Below are 18704 nucleotides of genomic sequence, written 5' to 3' on the forward strand. Positions count from 1 at the left end.
ACAAATGTTTTAACGGACTAAAGAAGGGGTAACCTTGAAACTCTGTTTTATACCTGGGGGCATGCAAACCTTTTGGAATGCAAGCGAAGAGCGACTATTTATTTTTATTTTTTTTTTAATTTTTAGGACCTGTAACCCTTTAAACCTGTAGGATTGGTCGTTTCCTAACTTGCATAAAGAAAGGATGTGGGGCAAAACTCTAAAAATTGTCGTTTTATATGAGACATTCTTATCATACGACTGGATTAACCGAGCAGTTTTAGCACATAGTTCAAGCTCGTTAAAAAATAAACATAAGACATGAGCAAATGTTTCCACCCGCGTTTAAGCTCATTAACAAATGAACTATTCCCCGGTAAATAACCACCGTGAATGTAGTACTTTAGCCATTAAAGCCTTGGTCGTGTTTGCACTGGCACCTCCACTTTTACATTGGCCGATCATTCACCTCCATTTGATTGTTTACCCATTTTGAGGAACAGCTGCGAAGAGTGATTTCACTAGCCATCCTTGTGACACTACCGTGATTGGAAAATTCCAAACCTTACCTAGAATCAACTGCTACCCATTTTATCACTCGTTCCTCAAAAGACGAGTCTCCTTTAAGCTCTTTTCAACTGACTCGTAAAATATGAAAAGATTGTCGAGGCATTGGTCTCTACAGCTCGTTAAAGGGACAAGAAGTGCTATCCCTCATCTAGATTTTAATCTTTTTGGACCTGAGGGACTATTGCACAAAAAGATCGAGCGCTTGTTTTGTTCGGCTCGTTAAAACTATCGAAAATTCATCCCTTCTGTATTGTTTTATACTTTTTCGGACTTAAGGGATTAGATGACGAAAAAGGAATTTTGGAGTTACCTTTACGTACCTTTTCAGACTCTCTAAAAATGAAAAGGACCGAGTTATCTTTGTCATTAAACTCGTTAAAAAGATTAATAGCGACAAACTTGTCTTTAGACGAGAACGAGTTTCACTATCGCTAGGCTCGTTAAAACATTGCGATGGGTTTGCCCGAAGGGAAAATTATAGAACAAGCATATGTTATCCTCCTCAAGCTTAACAAAAATAAAGAGGTACTGGTCAGCAATGACTGGGGAAAAATTGGGAAGAAAACTTAAAGAATCTTTATTGGTAGCAAGTCGCTCTTGAACATGACACTTCCACTCCGTGTCCGAGTCGGGTTTGGTTGTTTCATTCACCGGTCACATCGCCATGGTCACACCATACCATCCACATTTGGGGTTAATGCTACCAATCCATCACATCAGTGTCGCCGACATGTTCAAGAGAAGTCATCCAGAGAAGTCACCTGTGTCCCACCCACTACCATACATTATACTCCATTCTTTCATGACCGCCACCCTGAACCGTATATCATCAGATTGTTTTCACCTCCATCAAAATCATTTTCTCCGTTCCGTGTCATTGATGTGGGATTCATTAAGGCCCTCCTGTGACGAATCACTTCTTGTCGACATCAGCTCATTATCCAAGAAGTTGGTCTAGGAACACCCCATTCAGTACTTTGAAGCTTGCATGCCTTAATGGCAAGTTTCTCACTTCCAGCAACAGGTTTACATCAATGGCCTTCGACCGAAAGATTTTGCGTGGTGTTCGATGCCAAGTCCTTTATTCACACCACGTGAATTGTACTGTAGTACCTTGAGGGTCATTATCATTATCGGTGATTCTTCTCGCGCTTGTTAACAGTTTACATCATTGACTGGTAATCAAGCGATGTCTTTCCATGTTCGACTTCAGAACATTTCTCACATGGATTGACTTGTACTTCGAGTGAAGATCGGACGAGATTGAAGACCCCGGATCTAGTTTCATCCATCCGGGCTGCGATATATATTCAGGGAAATAAAGACATTAAATGTATAGCATTGTAGCACAGATAATCATCCTACCAAAAGGATGATGGCTCTATCAGAATCATCAGTCTACACTCAGACGATTGTCTGTCCTATGTACATGAAAATGAATTTATAAAGCTGAGCATGGGAATGCCCGCCTCAGCTAGATCATGAAAAACAGTATGAAGATAATGTATTGTATTGTATCTTATTACAGGTCTCCTCCCAGCATTGAAAGAACTTCGGATCCTCATAATAAAGCATTTCACCCGATTAACGGCCTCATACTTTAGGGGGCAACTGTTATAGACATTTTTGTGCCTTACAGCTCCAAGCATGAAATGTCCATAAACCAAGGGCTCCTAAGTCCCTAAAAGTGTTGTTCCAACCCCTAAAGGAACAAGGTCAACAAATTACAGCTTCTCCCAGAAGTTCTCCACCAGAAACTGCTCAGAATAAGTCAAAACAAGATCATTTCAGCTGCTACACTAGCTAGGTGCATTGCATAGCACCTAAACACACTAGCTAGGTGCGTTGCAATGCACCTAAATGCATTATGAGAGTGCGTTAAGCGGGAAATGACAAATGGCAGTGCCATTCCGAGAGGTGGAAAGACAATGGAAGCTTCCAGAATCTTCTCCTATGACACTTGCCACACTGAATTCGACCAAGGATGAGTAAGATGCCTTCAGTCTCCAAGTGGAAGCAAGAACTGACAGAGAGAAGACACTAATCAAATCACAAGCTGATTCATCCTCCTTGCATACATCTATATATGGATCCCTCATCCCAGAGATCCAGAGGCTGGAATTTTGCACATTGTAAGGAATTACTATTGGTTTTGAGATAGATATCAGAGTATTGTGTGATTTATGCTTTGTTGGAGGTGAAGAGGGGCTTCTTTGCTGGGAGGTTGATGCTGGGTCAGGAATCATCGGTTGTAACTCCTCCTGGATCTTCTTGTATATCAATAAAAACTATTTGAGTTTTTCCTCCATGCTTTTGTATCATTGATGCTTGTTACATTTGTATGGTTAGCTTAAATCTGATCCTAAGCTGTTTATGAATATAGATCCATATCTTTGTATAGTTTTCTTCTTCTGTGATCTTACAGGTACTTGGTGAAGCTGGGCAAGTAAGGGAGCAAGTAGCTGGAAGTTGTCAAAGGAGAGAGGAATTGGATCAAAGGATTAGCGCAAGACACAGGTTGGTTCTTTCTATTCCTCTCTGTCTATAGTTCATAAAGGAAATACAAAAGTAGTTTTCTCTGTTTGTTTCTAAGGCAGCTGTCACACCTTAGTGGGATAGAGCAGTTCTAAATAGACACTTTTCCCGGTAACACCATTCCAAGAAGAAGGTCACCAACACAGATCCAAATCAAAACTGCTTTAGGTGTCCCACCTTAGCTTTTGATAGCTGGCACTTCATGTTGATTTTCATTGCTTCTGCCCAGTTAAATATGGTGGGAATCATGCATTCAATAGCATAGTAAAACTTCGACTTTTTGGTCTCATAAGGTGCTTGGGACCTAGCCACTCTGTTGATGGTCAACAGTAGCACTCTCAACACAAGATCTCGAATGGTCATGATCTCGATCTTTCCACTTTTGGATTTCAAAGCTTCTAGGAAATGCTCAGCAAGTAGCATAGTAACGCTTGCCCCAATCGGCCTCTACCCATATAGGTTGATTGGTTCCCCTCTTCGGGACAATCCTATGATGAAATAAATGTTTGAAGTCTCCAACTCCAACTCTTGGCCACCGATGATGAAAATTTCCCAATTTATGTCCCAAAGGCTAATCAGGTACCATAGGAACTCAGGTTGGGCCCGTATACCTGGTGTAAGAAAGAATTTGAGGAGCCCACAGCTCTTCAAATCCTCCAAGAAATTTGTATCAGCTATTGCTTGAGTATCAAAATCCTCATGCTCACGTTCTTTCCAATCTACCATTTTTCATGATTTATACCTACAAAAACCATGTAATCAAGTCAATGATCATCCTTGGCTGGAAAAATTTCAGTTCAAACGGCTGAATTGAGCAAGGAACATGCAATTTTTTTCTCACGACATCGTCGCGACTGTTTTAAAAACGGTGGCACCGATGGTGCGGTTGGTAGTTTTAGCCACCTCCGATCGGCCCGATTCCTTGCTCGGAAATCGCACCGACCGAGGACGAAATTTTTTTGCCAAAATCTCCCCATGAAACCCAAAAAATGGATCAAAATAGGAAAAATCAATATGAAAATGGAGCTTAAGGTATCGACACTTACCTGCAACTGACGGCTTGGCAAATGACCTCCCGGATCTCCTACAATCTGCTCCAAAAGAATTAGGGCACAAGTGGGTAAAAAGACCTTCACACAAAGGTAAAATGGTAAATGGTAAAAAATAATTACTTTTTCCCCATTTTATTCATTTTTTCATGAAATATTAGGTATTTTTGAGTATTTTTGACCTATTTTGCCTCAAAACTAGATAATGCCTTTACCTTTCTTATGCAGCGACAGGTGATGGATTGTCGACGATGGTACTAGTGTCATTTTTCAGCTCTTTTCTCAACTTGTAAATCTCAAATGAAAAGATCGCCGAGTATTTTTCCCTTTTTGACTCATAAAAGAGAATAAAATGGGGGTTCTACTTTCAAGCTCTTTTCCAACTCTTTAAACACGAAAATATTGTCGAGCTCTTGTCGTTTTGAACTCGTTAAAGGTTGTGAAATGTCATGCACCCATTATACATTTACCCCTTTTTCAGGCTGGGATGCACTATTTATGAAAAAGGTACTCATTGACTCAAATGGCGAATCGATTCTCTCCAGCATTGTTTTCTACCTTTTCGGGCTCGAAAGACACAAATGTACAAAAAGGGACCATGTGGAGTTTTCTTTTCCGTGTCTTTTTCAAACTCTCTAAACATGAAAAAGATACCGAGTTACCCCTTTGTTGGACTCGTTAAAACATTAAACAACATTGGATTCATCACCATGACGAACGTGAGCTTCTCCTTCCTAGGGCTTAGTACACTTACTAGGTCGGATTCGTCGGAGGGATGAACTTACAATGTGAGCACATGCTATCCCCTTCAAGCTTACAATCAAAAATAATTGTGGTACCTGCTAGAAATGGTGGGGCGGGGATTGTAAATTCTATCAATCGTGTCGGCAGCTCACTCTTGAACATGACACTTTTTGCTTCATGTCGGGTTGGGATATCCTCCTTTTCATCATTCACCTTCCTGGGTTGGATCGTTCATTTTTTCCTTCCATTTGATCTCTTCCACGTTATCATGACCACCAATCTTATGGATCTAAAAGCTTCCAAACTCTATAATCATGTCGCCGATATGTTCAAGAGTTAGTCCCTCTGCAGTTACACTTACTCCTGATTCTCTGTATCATCTGAAATCATTTTCATCCCTTTGTCTTGTGTCGATGATGTGGGATACATCATGGCCCTCCTTTGATACGGTCACTTCCTGTCGACTTCAGCTCATTATCCAGGAAGCTGGCTGAGAGACTCCCTTCCATTACCTTAGAGCTTGCATGCCCTAATGGCAAGTGCTTTGCACTCGACAACAATTTCACTTCATTGGCTTTCGATCGGGTGATTTCACAAGTGTTCGACATCAATTCCTTTATTCACATTCCGTGAACTATGTTGCCAATACCTTGAGATCCATTGTCATTATTGGTGGTTTCTCTCGCACTTGTTAATGGTTCACATCATTAACCGGTGATCAAGCAACTTCTTAACATGTTCGACTTCAACACATTCATTCACATGTTAGGATTTGTACTTTTATTGGGTCATTTGGAGCACAAGACCCTGGGCTAAGATTACACAAGTCCAAGTTGCAAGGTGATGTGAAATGGTCATGTTGATATACATGGCTCTTTCATATGGATGGTTGCGACCATACTATGAGTTATTATATGTGATCCTTCTCATTATTGGGTGGCTGCGACCATACCTTCGTTTCATTATGATCCTTTCTACCAGATGGTTGCGCCTATGCCTTGGATCCAATTATATGATCATTCTCTAGATGGTTGCATCCATACCATGATTCATGTATTTTTATTCAGAGTTTTCAGTGATATATATGTATCTACGCTTACTTGCAAGTTTTCTGATGACGGACTCTGGTTCCCCACTTCCACTTATAAAGCATTTCACCCCTCACTCTAGTTCGGCCTTCACGCTTTAGGGGGCATCTGTTACGCAGCATTTTGTCATTGTCCCTGTACTCCTTGTCTACGATCCTGGAGGACCTCTAAAGTGTACCTGACATGCTTTCCTATCATGAAGAAACTCTCGTTGTGTCCCTCTTCATGAGCAGAACAATTCCCTTTTGCATCATTTCCCAAAAATATTATGCTTATCCCAGCTTACAAGACCGACACTGATGACCCGTGTCCTCCTCGCGCTAATATACAGGGATTACAACTATCCCTAGCACTGATTGGATCCCCTGAGCCCTTTCTCAGTCACGCCAATCCTATTTTGGAAATTTTTTTAAATATGGAGCCGAAGCTTCCAACTCTAGAAGCTTTGCAACAGAAGTCTGATAAATGGTTAGGTCGGATGGAGTCGAGGAGGTAAGTTTTGGCTCCTTTCCCCTATTAGGATGGAACTAATCCAAGGGATAAGGCCTTCTCCCATGAGAAGAGGAACCATCTCCCCTCCATCCAAGCTATATAAACCTCTCTTCTTCCCAAGCACAAGCTAGTTCTAATTAAGTTCTGGTTGGAGTTTTGATTTTGGAGTAATCAACAAGTTACCCGTAGTTTGTAGCTCTCTAGTTTTTGTTTAAGGGAGAATTGTGAGATTGGTTTGGTGTGAAGACTAAATGGAAGAGCCTTGAGACTACCATTGTTGGGGCTATCCATGGGATGCTAACAGAAGTGTATGGGAACTCGGATATGTCGAAGGAGAACGGAAATGTCAAGACATCGGTTCTAATCTCTTCTTGAACTAATATAGTTGCAACTATCGATTGATTTCCTACATGAAATGTCATCTTACATATTTATGGCTTAATGTTTATTAACTTATTAAGTAGGTTGAATGCAATTTTTATGTTATCACATTTGTTGTTTGCTGTTGTTTACTTGTTTCAAGTGTTTGAAGGAAGGAAACAAAAGGTAGTTGGAGCAAGGAAGCAAGATCATCTCCAAGCGGAATACGTACTAAGAGGTAGGCCCTCTGATTTGATTCTAGCTTAAGGAGATCGTCCATAGATTGTTTGTTTATGGCTAGACCCACTCTCTCTAGCTAGAGGAATTGTTTGTGTCCGCACTTAGAATTTACCTGCACCACACCTCAGAAAGATCAATAATGGGTGCATCCATGGATGAAGACACATATGCGAAATCATGGATGGTAGGTTCACCAATGATGTTAGGAAATAATGGAGGGGGCTCGGATGGAAGGCATTCATCCTTCGCAGAGTGTTGATGCTCAAGCTCCCACTCATACTCTTCACGAATGACAGCGCATGTTGGTTGTGCAACACCAACTCCATCAATGGGTTTTTCCTCATTCACATAAAGTGAAGAGTCAGGAATGGACGAACACAAGATAACATCATCTGAAGGAACACCCAAGTGCAAAGATAGAGGTCATAGAAAAGAATGCATATGAGGACTTAAAGGACTCACAACCAAATCTGCGCGAAAATTAAGTGAAGTGATGTTGGGAGGGTGTGAAGGATGAACAGGTGTGTGATCATGATCCTCAACATCTGGCTCCTCGAAGCTTGAAACTGCAAGTCAGGGAAGCACTACGAAAAATCAATAACGGATTCATGCGGAGCCCTCCGTTGATGTAATAATATCTGGTCAAGATGGTCTGGATAAAAATGATAGAAGGTGTCTTCAATAAGATCACAGAATTGCTCAAATGAGTGCATGGTGTTAAACAATAGGCTGAACACCCAACGAAATGGAGATTCGCGAAGTGTGTATGCAAGCAGCAAACTAGCCTGTTCGTCAGAAAACTCATCTTCCTCATGAATCATGGAAAGAAATTTATGTAAGTGCTCAGGCCAGGCCACTTCACCTTCACCATCATACGTGTGAGTGGACAAGAGATCGAAAAGCTTCCCCAAGATGGAGACATCTTCATGATTCGAAAAACACCTCGGGGGAAGAAGAATGCAAGACTCCATGAAAGATATGCAAAGGTTCAAAACTGGATGAGAGGACACTACTTGTCATCAGGCCCTCCTTCTAGTGCAAAAAATGTTGACGGTGTTGGACACGCCAACATGTCAAGCAGATATCCCCAGTAAGAAGTCCCAATTAGACCTTAGACCATTTGGTATAAAGTCCCAGCAATGGGTCATAAGGTAATGCCTTGACTGTTCTTGAAAAAAAACTCTCTTTTTTTTCAAAACTCATCTCCATTTGTCTTTTTCTTGAAAAAAAACTCTCTCTTTTTTCAAAACTCATCTCCATTTGGTCAGAAATTGATTTTGAAGTTAACTGCTAAAACGATAAAAAACGCAGCAAATCCCCTGCAGCCAAAACTCAAGAAGTTCATACTTTGCATATTGTTGACCATCTCCCATACTTCTAAATGTGTCAAATAGGTGGAAGACAACCCCTTAATAATCAAATACCTATTAGAAAACATTTTTCCAAATTTAAAACCTTCCTTCTTGAAAATCACCACCTACATTAAAAGTGTAGCAATAAAGCGCGACGAATTTCATTTGCATGGGTTTGACCAAGTGTTCAAATCTATGACTGAGAAAAATATTTGGTATATGATATTTACAACCTCATGAACCCTCTTTGAAACTCCACTTAGGAAAATAAGTGCAAAATCATTGATTTTCTTAATATCTTATATTCTTTGTAGAAATTTTGAATAATTAAACACATATTCAATGGAGATTATCCTGATCATGTACTATTGCGGAATACATACACAATACATAAGCTCCTCTACATTGATCATCAATATAGCAGCATCAATAACAATAAAACATCAAGAGCATGCACACATTAACACAGTATGTAACCCGGGGAAAGATTACAGCTGAAAACCCCACACTATCTATATATTATGATTGAGAACATGTAACACTACAAAGTACAATGCTTATCACAAGCAATCCAGTACCAGCTCCACCTATTACACACAATACAGCTCAGATCTGATCTCCAAATCTATTCCACTGCTTGCCTGCCTCCACTGCTCAATACCTGCTCAAGAATGAATGAGAATGGTTTAACCAAACTCGTATTTACCTCCAAATAATCACTCACACTGGGAAAGACGTGAGCAGAGGCTATAATACTGGGCATTTACTGGGCAATACTCATTGGCATACTCAATCCCTTGATTGTGCAAATCCTCATGCACAACTATAGTCACAACTAATAGCAATCTGATCCTCTAACACCTATCCCTGCTGAACTGAACATGCACTGACATGCAACTGAGTTAACTAACGTATTCTATAGTTGCATTATGAGTTAATAATTAGTTAACAACTCATCATTAGTCTATTTGCAGTTAGACTAATTACAACTAGTTTAACCAAGTCAAACTGAACACAACTCCATCAACTCCACAATCAACTCCACCAAACTCAACTGATTGAGTTCTAACTGAAGTCATGCATGCAACAACTCAACTGACCCACAAAGAAAGCGTACTTCCTTCTGAAAGCTGCATGTGCCACATCTATAGCTCAAACTGAAGTGCTCCAAGAGAATAAGATCAAGTTTATAGTCCAAATATTATTATGAGACAATAATATTTGACTTTTCTATTTTTGACAGCCAGTCTAAAAATAGACTTTGATCACTCCTGTTGTGATCACTCCTGCTGTGATCACTCCTACTGTGATCATCCCTACTATGGTCACTCCTACTGTGATCATCCCTGCTGTGATCCAAAAATAGAACTTGCGCCATAATTTGCCTGCGGGCCCACTTAGTGAAGGCGACTCTTTTCACTAAGCTTCATCATCTTGTTGCAATATCAACACTCTCTCTCGACAAGATATGGATTATCAGCAACCCCTTGTAAAAATTTATGTTTTCCCACCCCGGTTTTCAGTTTCACCTTATTTCTCCCATGTAGTTAAATGCCCTTTCCCATAACCATACATTTAACAGGCTGAAAAAAATAAATATTGCTGAAAACACAAATTCTGGAAATTTTACAGAATGCTGGAAATTGCAGAAATAAAAATTAGCAGTAATAAACAGCCATTAAAACACATTTAAACACTGAGATTTTTGGTCAATGTGACCCTGAAAAACCCCCTACAACTCTTGGGGAAAACCAATTTGAGAGCTCTTCTTTATTTCTGAAAATGCCTTTTTACAGTAGGAGAAATGTTCAGCAAAAAATCAACAAACAGACTTTTACAACTTATCTCAGCCTTGTTGATACACCACTGCTGATACTCTGCAGCTGTTGCTGTTACACCGCTGTTGTTGCTGTTACACCGCAGCTGTTGTTGTTACACCGCGACAGTTGCTGTTACACCGCGGCTGTTGCTGTTACACCGCTTTCAGCTGCTGAAACTCCGCTCTCAGCTGCTGAAACTCCACTCTGCTGAAACTCCGCTTTCAGCTGCTGAAACTCCGCTTTCAGCTGTCCAGAAATCTCCCTTGCTCTCTTGCTCTCCTTCTCTCAATCTGCTCATGAAAGAATGAATGATCTTTTCCTCCTTTTCCTCCCTTAACCCAACCCTAAGTGACTTTTGGGTGATCCCTAAATCCAATGGCTGAAATAGATTTAGATCAATGGCTGAGATTAAATGCTCATTTAAATCTCACTTTCTATTTTTTAATTCACCCCACTTTAATAAAGACCCACTTAGTCATTTATTTCCAAAGTCACTTTTCCTTTCTAATTTTTCATTGACTTTATAAAATTCACTTTAAAATTAGACTTAGTAACTTTATCACTTAAAGTCACTTTTAAATTAGATTTAACTTTATAAAAATTATAAAGTTACTTTAGGAGAAAAATTAAATTCTTTTGGAAACTTTTCGCTAGGCCAAAGATCAAAGCCTAAGGGAACCACCTGTCCTCCGGTACCAAATTTCAACACTCCCTCTTACCGAGGAAGGTGTTCCTCACCACACCCATCTTATCTCTGAAGTAGACATGCTTGCCCCGTGGTAAGGCTTTGGTAAGAATATCTGCAACCTGCTCATCAGTGGAAATATACTCAAGCTTCACAGCTCCCTTCTGAACATAGTCTCTGATGAAATGATATCTGATCCCGATATGCTTTGACCTGTCATGAAATACTGGATTCTCCGTGAGTTTAATGCAACTCTGATTATCACAGTAAATCACTGAAGGTCTCAATGTCTGACCAAATAAGCCAAACAACATCTTGCGAAGCCAGATGGCCTCACAACTAGCTAGACTGGCTGCCATACACTCTGCTTCCGTTGAACTCAGTGCTACTGACTGCTGCTTCCGGCTGAACCATGACATTACTGCTGAACCCAACCCAAAACAGCACCCTGAACTGCTCTTCCTATCAGAAGCACAACCTGCCCAATCAGAATCAGTGTATCCTGCCAATCTCACTCCATCTTTCTGCCTGTAGTCCAGACCATAATCCACTGTCCCCTGCAAGTACCGCAAAATGTGTTTTGCAGCCACCCAGTGAACCTTCCTAGGCTCACACATAAACTGACTCATCGTGTTGACTGCAAAACAGATATCTGGTCTAGTGTTGACCAAATACATCAAGGAACCAATCAGTTGCATGTACAATGTGGGATCCACCAACTCGGAATCCGAAGCATGAAGCTTCTTCCAGTTGGTGATCATCGGTGTCGACATGGGTCTACAATCCTCCATGTGGAATCTGCTAAGGATGTCCACAATATACTTCCCCTGCCCCAGGAAGAAATGCCCCTCCTCCTGCCACACCTCCAAACCCAAAAAGTAATGCATCAAGCCGATGTCCTTCATCTCAAACTCCGCCACAAGATCTCTCTTGCAGTGCTCTATGAGTCTCTCTGCACCTGTAATGACCAAGTCATCCACATACAGCACCAGAATGAGAGGCTCCTCACCAATCACAATAAAGTAAAGGTTCGGATCTGCCTCACTCTTTGTGAAACCCATCCCCTGCAAATATGTATCTATCCTGGAGTACCAAGCTCTGGGAGCTTGCTTCAGGCCATAAAGGGCCTTCTTCAGTCTGCACACATGGGACTCCTTCCCATGCACCTCAAAGCCCTGTGGCTGCTCAATGTACACCTCCTCCTGTATGAAGCCATTGAGAAATGCGGTCTTCACATCCATCTAATGGATCTTCAAACCCATCTCTGCTGCTATCGATATAATGGAGCGGATCGAAGTATATCGAGCCACGGGAGCGAAGGTCTCCTCATAATCAACTCCCTCTACCTGGGAGAACCCTCTAGCCACAAACCTTGCTTTGAATTTCTCAATGCTGCCATCTGCAGCATGCTTTACCTTGTAAAGCCATCTCGAAGTAACCACGGATTTGCCCTCAGGCCTCGGCACCACCTCCCAAACATCATTCTTCATGATAGAAGAATACTCCTCCTGCATGGCCTCTCTCCAGACCTGCTGGCTAGCTGCCTCCTCATAGCTAGAAGGCTCAGAGTCAAGGAGGCTGGTAACCATCGCCATATAACTACAAAACCTCTCAGGTGGTCTACTCTCTCTGACCGGCCTTTTCAGCTCAGCAACAGATGTGGCATCTCTCAAGGTGTCCTGAAGCCACTTAGGCTTCCTCTTCCCTGAGCATGCTTCTCCCATAGGAGAATGAAACTCCTCCTCCTCATCACCATCAGTAGCCTGAACTCCTGACTGTCTGTCTGCTATCCTCATGCCTGCACCTGAACCTGTAGAAGCTGAGGTACCATGTGAACTGTCCATCAGTGGACTCCCTAGTGAACTGCTCTGTGAACTGCTCTGCATGCTCCCCGGAGCACCACCCCTCTGGCTCGGCGAGCCACTGCTCACTGATGGACCTGACATCCTCATAGATGTACCTCCGGATCCTCCTGATCCCTGCCCACTGGATCCCTGCGACTGACTCAACTGCTGCTGAGGGTCTGGCTGATCCAGATACTCTAACTCCCGTGACCTCCTAAAGGCCCTGTCCTCCTCGAACTTCACATCCCGTCTGACAACAACTCTCCTCTGTGCAGGAATGTAAATCCGAAAGGCCTTTGAGGTCTCACTGTAGCCCACAAAGATACCCTTCTCTGCGGTGGGCTCTAGTTTGGTCCTCTTCTCCTTGGGTATATAGGAGTATGTAATGCATCCAAAGATATGAAGATGACCAAGATCAGGCTTCTTCCCAGAGAAAGCCTCCTCCGGAGCCATGTGCCCCAAGGCACGATGCAGACTCCTGTTCTGCAAGTAAACAGCTGTGTTGCAGGCCTCTGCCCACAAGAACAATGGCAACCCCTGATCATGTAACATGGCTTTGGCAGCCCCTATGATGGATCTGTTCTTCCTCTCCGCAACCCCGTTCTACTGGGGGTTGTAAGGAACAGTGAACTCCCTCCTAATGCCTGCCTCCGCACAATAGTCAACAAACTCTCCAAGGGTGTACTCTCCTCCATTGTCCGACCTCAGGGACTTGATCTTCCGACCTGTCTGTGTCTCCACAAGAGCTCTAAACTCCTGAAACCACTTGAAGACCTCACTCTTGGTCTTCAAGAAATAAATCCAGGTCCTCCTGGAGTGATCATCAATGAATACAACATAGTACTCATATCCACTCAAGGAAACATGAGACATCCGACCGCTCACATCGGAATGAATCAAATCAAGTATCCCAGTCGCTCTGCTGTCACTGCTGGGAAAAGGGGATTTGGCAAACTTGCCCATCGCACAACCTCTGCAAGTATCAAAGTGATCAGTACTGAAATCTGGCACACCTGTAGTGATCTCCCGCAATGTCCTCAAGGCTCCATGATACATATGTCCCATCCTGCGGTGCCAAATCTCACACAGCTCAGAACTGCTAGCTCTGTTGTCGGTACTACTGCTCAATGCCAAAAGGGGCTGGAATGCAAACTTGTACACCTTTGCATGGCGTACACCTATCACTCTAGCTGAATCAGCTAGAGTGCCCCTAGGATACATCAACACCTGTCCTTCCCTGAACAGTACCTCATATCCTCTGTCCTCCAAAGCTGAGACGGATATGAGGTTCTTCCTCATCCCTGGCACATAAAGAACCTCTGACACCTTCAAGGGAGGTTTGGACTCCCTCTGAAATGTCATTGTCCCCACCCCGACTGCTCTAACAACTCTGTCATCACCGAGTACTACCTCAATATCAGTGCCACTCTCTGAAAGCTCTGAGAAGTACTCACGAACTCCTGTCATATGACGTGAAGCCCCACTGTCCACATACCAGATACCTGAAGATGCTCCACTAGTCGAGGGAAAAGCATGCTCCCTCTGAACCTGTGTGGCAGGTGATCCTGCACTAGAGGACTCACATGTAGTGAACGCAAACTCCCGGTCAAAACGACCTGCAAAGTCCTCAATCTCTGCTGAAGCTGCCACGTCCTGGTTCTTCCCCTTCTTCTTCTTCTTCTCCGGACACACAACTGCATAGTGTCCCATCTTCTGACAATTCCAACACTTCACCTTGGAATAGTCCTTCTGTGTGTTCCCCTGTTTACCTTTACCTTTGCCTTTGCCCCCACCACCGCTTGTGGAAACCTGCTTCTTCTCTTTGCCTTTCTTGCCTCCTGCCACCAGTGCTATGTCCTCATCATGCTCAACTGGCTTGGCTACCCCAAGCTGTCCTTTCCTGATCTCTGTCTGAATGCAATCATCCCAAAACCTCTCCCATGTGGGAAGGGTCTCACGTGCACAAACCCCATCAGCAAAGTTCAACCATGAACGGGGGAGGCCATTCACTGCAATCTGCACCAACTTAGTGGGTGGAATGGCCTCTCCAATCGCTGCCAACTCATCTCTCACATTGGTAATCTTTGTGAGATATCCAGCTGCACTATCATTACCCATCTTAATGTTCTTCAGCTTCTCCTTCAAGACCATCTTCCGGTTCTCATTGGTACTCTGGTAGAGATTGGACAATGCTGTCCACATCTCATGGGCATTGCTCTTTCCTCTCACATGAGGAATGCAATGGTCTTTGATTCCGTCTAGAATCAGCCTCTTACCCTTGTTGTTCTTTCTATTATAAGCTGTCAACTGAGTTGCATCAGTAGGCACAACAACAGGGTGCTGTGCTGTATGCACCATGATATCCCAGAATTCTGCCTCCTTAAAGATACTCTGCATTCTCTCCTTCCAAATGCTGTAATTTGTATGCCCATCCAGCCTATCCTCTACCCTCAATCCCAATGACATCTTGCTGTCCTAAAACTGAAAAATAGCACTGCTGTGGTAAAGATAAAACTTTTGTTTATAAAAAATCAGCTTGCTGGAATTTTCTGAGTGAAAAATCAGCAACTGTAATTTTTTTCTTTTGCTGTCCCAAACTGCCCTTCAGCACTCAAGCTCTGATACCATGTAGAAATTTCTGTTTTCCCACCCCAGTTTTCAGTTTCACCTTATTTCTCCCATGTAGTTAAATGCCCTTTCCCATAACCATACATTTAACAGGCTGAAAAAAATAAATATTGCTGAAAACACAAATTCTGGAAATTTTACAGAATGCTGGAAATTGCAGAAATAAAAATCAGCAGTAATAAACAGCCATTAAAACACATTTAAACACTGAGATTTTTGGTCAATGTGACCCTGAAAAACCCCCTACAACTCTTGGGGAAAACCAGTTTGAGAGCTCTTCTTTATTTCTAAAAATGCCTTTTTACAGTAGGAGAAATGTTCAGCAAAAAATCAACAAACAGACTTTTACAACTTATCTCAGCCTTGCTGATACACTGCTGTTGATACTCCGTAGCTGTTGCTGTTACACCGCGGCTGTTGCTGTTACACCGTTGTTGTTGCTGTTACACCGCTGCTGTTGCCGTTACACCACAGCTATTGTTGTTACACCGCGACTGTTGCTGTTACACCGCGACAGTTGCTGTTACACCGCGGCTGTTGTTGTTACACCGCGGCTGTTGCTGTTACACCGCTTTCAGCTGCTGAAACTCCGCTCTCAACTGCTGAAACTCCACTCTGCTGAAACTCTGCTTTCAGCTGCTAAAACTCCGCTTTCAGCTGTCCAAAAATCTCCCTTGCTCTCTTGCTCTCCTTCTCTCAATTTTCTCATGAAAGAATGAATGATCTTTTCCTCCTTTTCCTCCCTTAACCCAACCCTAAGTGACTTTTGGGTGATCCCTAAATCCAATGGCTGAAATAGATTTAGATCAATGGCTGAGATTAAATGCTCATTTAAATCTCACTTTCTATTTTTTAATTCACCCCACTTTAATAAAGACCCACTTAGTCATTTATTTCCAAAGTCACTTTTCCTTTCTAATTTTTCATTGACTTTATAAAAGTCACTTTAAAATTAGACTTAGTAACTTTATCACTTAAAGTCACTTTTAAATTAGATTTAACTTTATAAAAATTATAAAGTTACTTTAGGAGAAAAATTAAATTCTTTTGGACACTTTTCCCTAGGCCAAAGATCAAAGCCTAAGGGAACCACCTGTCCTCTAGTACCAAATTTCAACACCCCTATCCTGCCTCGATGGTGTTACACTAAAATTTGTCACCATGACTATTTGCAGTTAGTATGGCTCCATCAACTGTCATACTATCCTCCTTGGAAAACCTCATACCTCTGGTCTCCATGTCAAACTTCAAGAAAGAGAGAAAGTCATTAAAAATCTATATATCTCTGGGTACGCAGTTTCTCTTAGCCTTACCTGCGTGTACGCACTCCAAGTTCACAACACCTGCGTACTTGTACGCTCTGTAGTAAAGCAATGGGTGCGTACTCCTGTAAGGGTCAAAAGGCGCAAGTTTCACTCCAAAAAGGTTACTTGTGGTCATTTCTAGAGCCTTCTAGAAGATTGTTTGACGTGTATGAAGCGCCTCCAGATGGTTCATGTATCCCTACCAAAGAGGAACTTATCCCATCAAGAGGGGAGTTATCCCATCCAAAGAGGGGCTTATCCCATTGATGGTGGACCTGAATAACTTCCTCTAGAGCACTATAAATACAGGCATTGGGCCAAAGGGAGGGAGGTTGAAAGCTGAACATTCCTAAGGGTAGATGCTGCTGGAATTAGGACTCCCTTGTAAAGCTTGAGAGGAGAGATTCCCATCCTTTCCTAGCCTTATTTGAGAGTGGGTGAGCTGATCAAAGTAAAGGAAAACTCTTGCTGGACCCTAGGAGGGACTTGCACAACACCAAGGCTCAGGTTGTAATGGTTCCTTTTGTTACCTTTTAATGCAAATGAACTTATTTTTCTCAACAGATTGTTATTCATGGTTTGTTTCATATACTCCTTGGTCTGTATGATGGATATGTATTGTTTTATGAGTTTATCAGGTGCTATTTAATCTTTTAGCTTGTTAGTGAATGCAGGTTTCAAAGAGAAGGAGGAGCTCATCCGGATCGGCGAGGCTGGACTACTACAAAGCGTTGGACTAGAGGTATGTTAAAGATCCCCTGATTACTTGTATTTGCAATGCATGTTTAGAGAAAAGTAGCTTTATTTGTCTTGTTTGTCACTAGAAAGCTTTTGCTTCTAGGGAGGTTGGTTGTGTCCGCACTAACGACTCTTTCCGCATGACAAAATGGAGACTCCGCTGGGGAATCCATTAATGTGAATGTTTTTTCCTTTGTATGAACTTTTGATCTGAGAAAAGTTATTTGTTTTCTAGTTTTTGGCTGTCTGACTGTGTGTTTGGGTGGGCTAGCTTAGGGTTAAATTAGATTTTAGTTTTTCTTTGTTTGTTAGAAGTACGCAGCCTCTGAGTGTAGCACAGTGCGTACCTGTACGCACTGTCGCTTTGTGCACAGAGCTTACCCGCACCTGTGCAAACAGGTCGCCTGCGTACCCCTGTCAAAACTAAGAAAATTTCATTTTCCTTCTTTTTTGCCTTTTACATTTTGTTTTTAATTTGTTTTTCTGCCCAGATCCACTAGTTTTCTGCCATAGATCTTCACCTAAGCTTGTTCCGTTAGTGTCGAGGGTTTTAGTAAAATTCATAGGGATTTTGCCTTAGGGTTTGATTTTTAACTGGTCCTGTAGTGACTTTGGCGTTAGAGGTTGTCGAACTTTGGATCTCCTTGGTTTTGTTCAATCCTCTTAGGAGTCGGACCTGTCATAGAAATCACCCTTGTGAGAGACCTACCTTTGTGTCTTCTCTTTGCGAATCTCGAAAAGTTTGTTGTGTGAACTTTGAATTTTATTCTTGAGAAAAGAACAAAAAGATTTTGATTTTTTGTTTTGACTAGTTTTTGGTTCTGCATTAACTAGTCCTTAGTTACATTTTGACTGAGTAAAACATCCAGGAATCATCTTTAGTAAGCTTTTGACTCGTTAGATTTACTTTTACATTTATTTCTCTTAGATTTGCTTTTGAGTGAAATTGAGTTGATTTGATTGTCATAGCTTTTTTAACTTTGATTTTTGTTAAAGTAAGTTTTACATGCTTTATTAATTAGGAAAAAATACAAAAATATCTTTTGAAGGAAAGTTTGCTTTGGTAGCATTTGTGTTTTTGAAAGAAAAATGAATTTTCATGAAGTGAATAGTGGTCATGTGTCGTATGTTTTGAAAAGAAAAAGAGTTTGTTTCTTTGTTTTCATTGCCAAGAAAGTTGTTTTAATTTCGAATTTGCATTCTCCAACTCTCTTAGCTAGGAAATTCATTGAAAAAGGAAAAATTAGTGTAAATCATCCTAAGTGCATCTTTTTAG

This window comes from Pinus tabuliformis, chromosome 5_1 (genome assembly GCF_031772625.1).
Source record: "Pinus tabuliformis cultivar Carrire ecotype Pingquan chromosome 5_1, CPIR1, whole genome shotgun sequence".
In the NCBI taxonomy this organism is placed as follows: Eukaryota; Viridiplantae; Streptophyta; class Pinopsida; order Pinales; family Pinaceae; genus Pinus; species Pinus tabuliformis.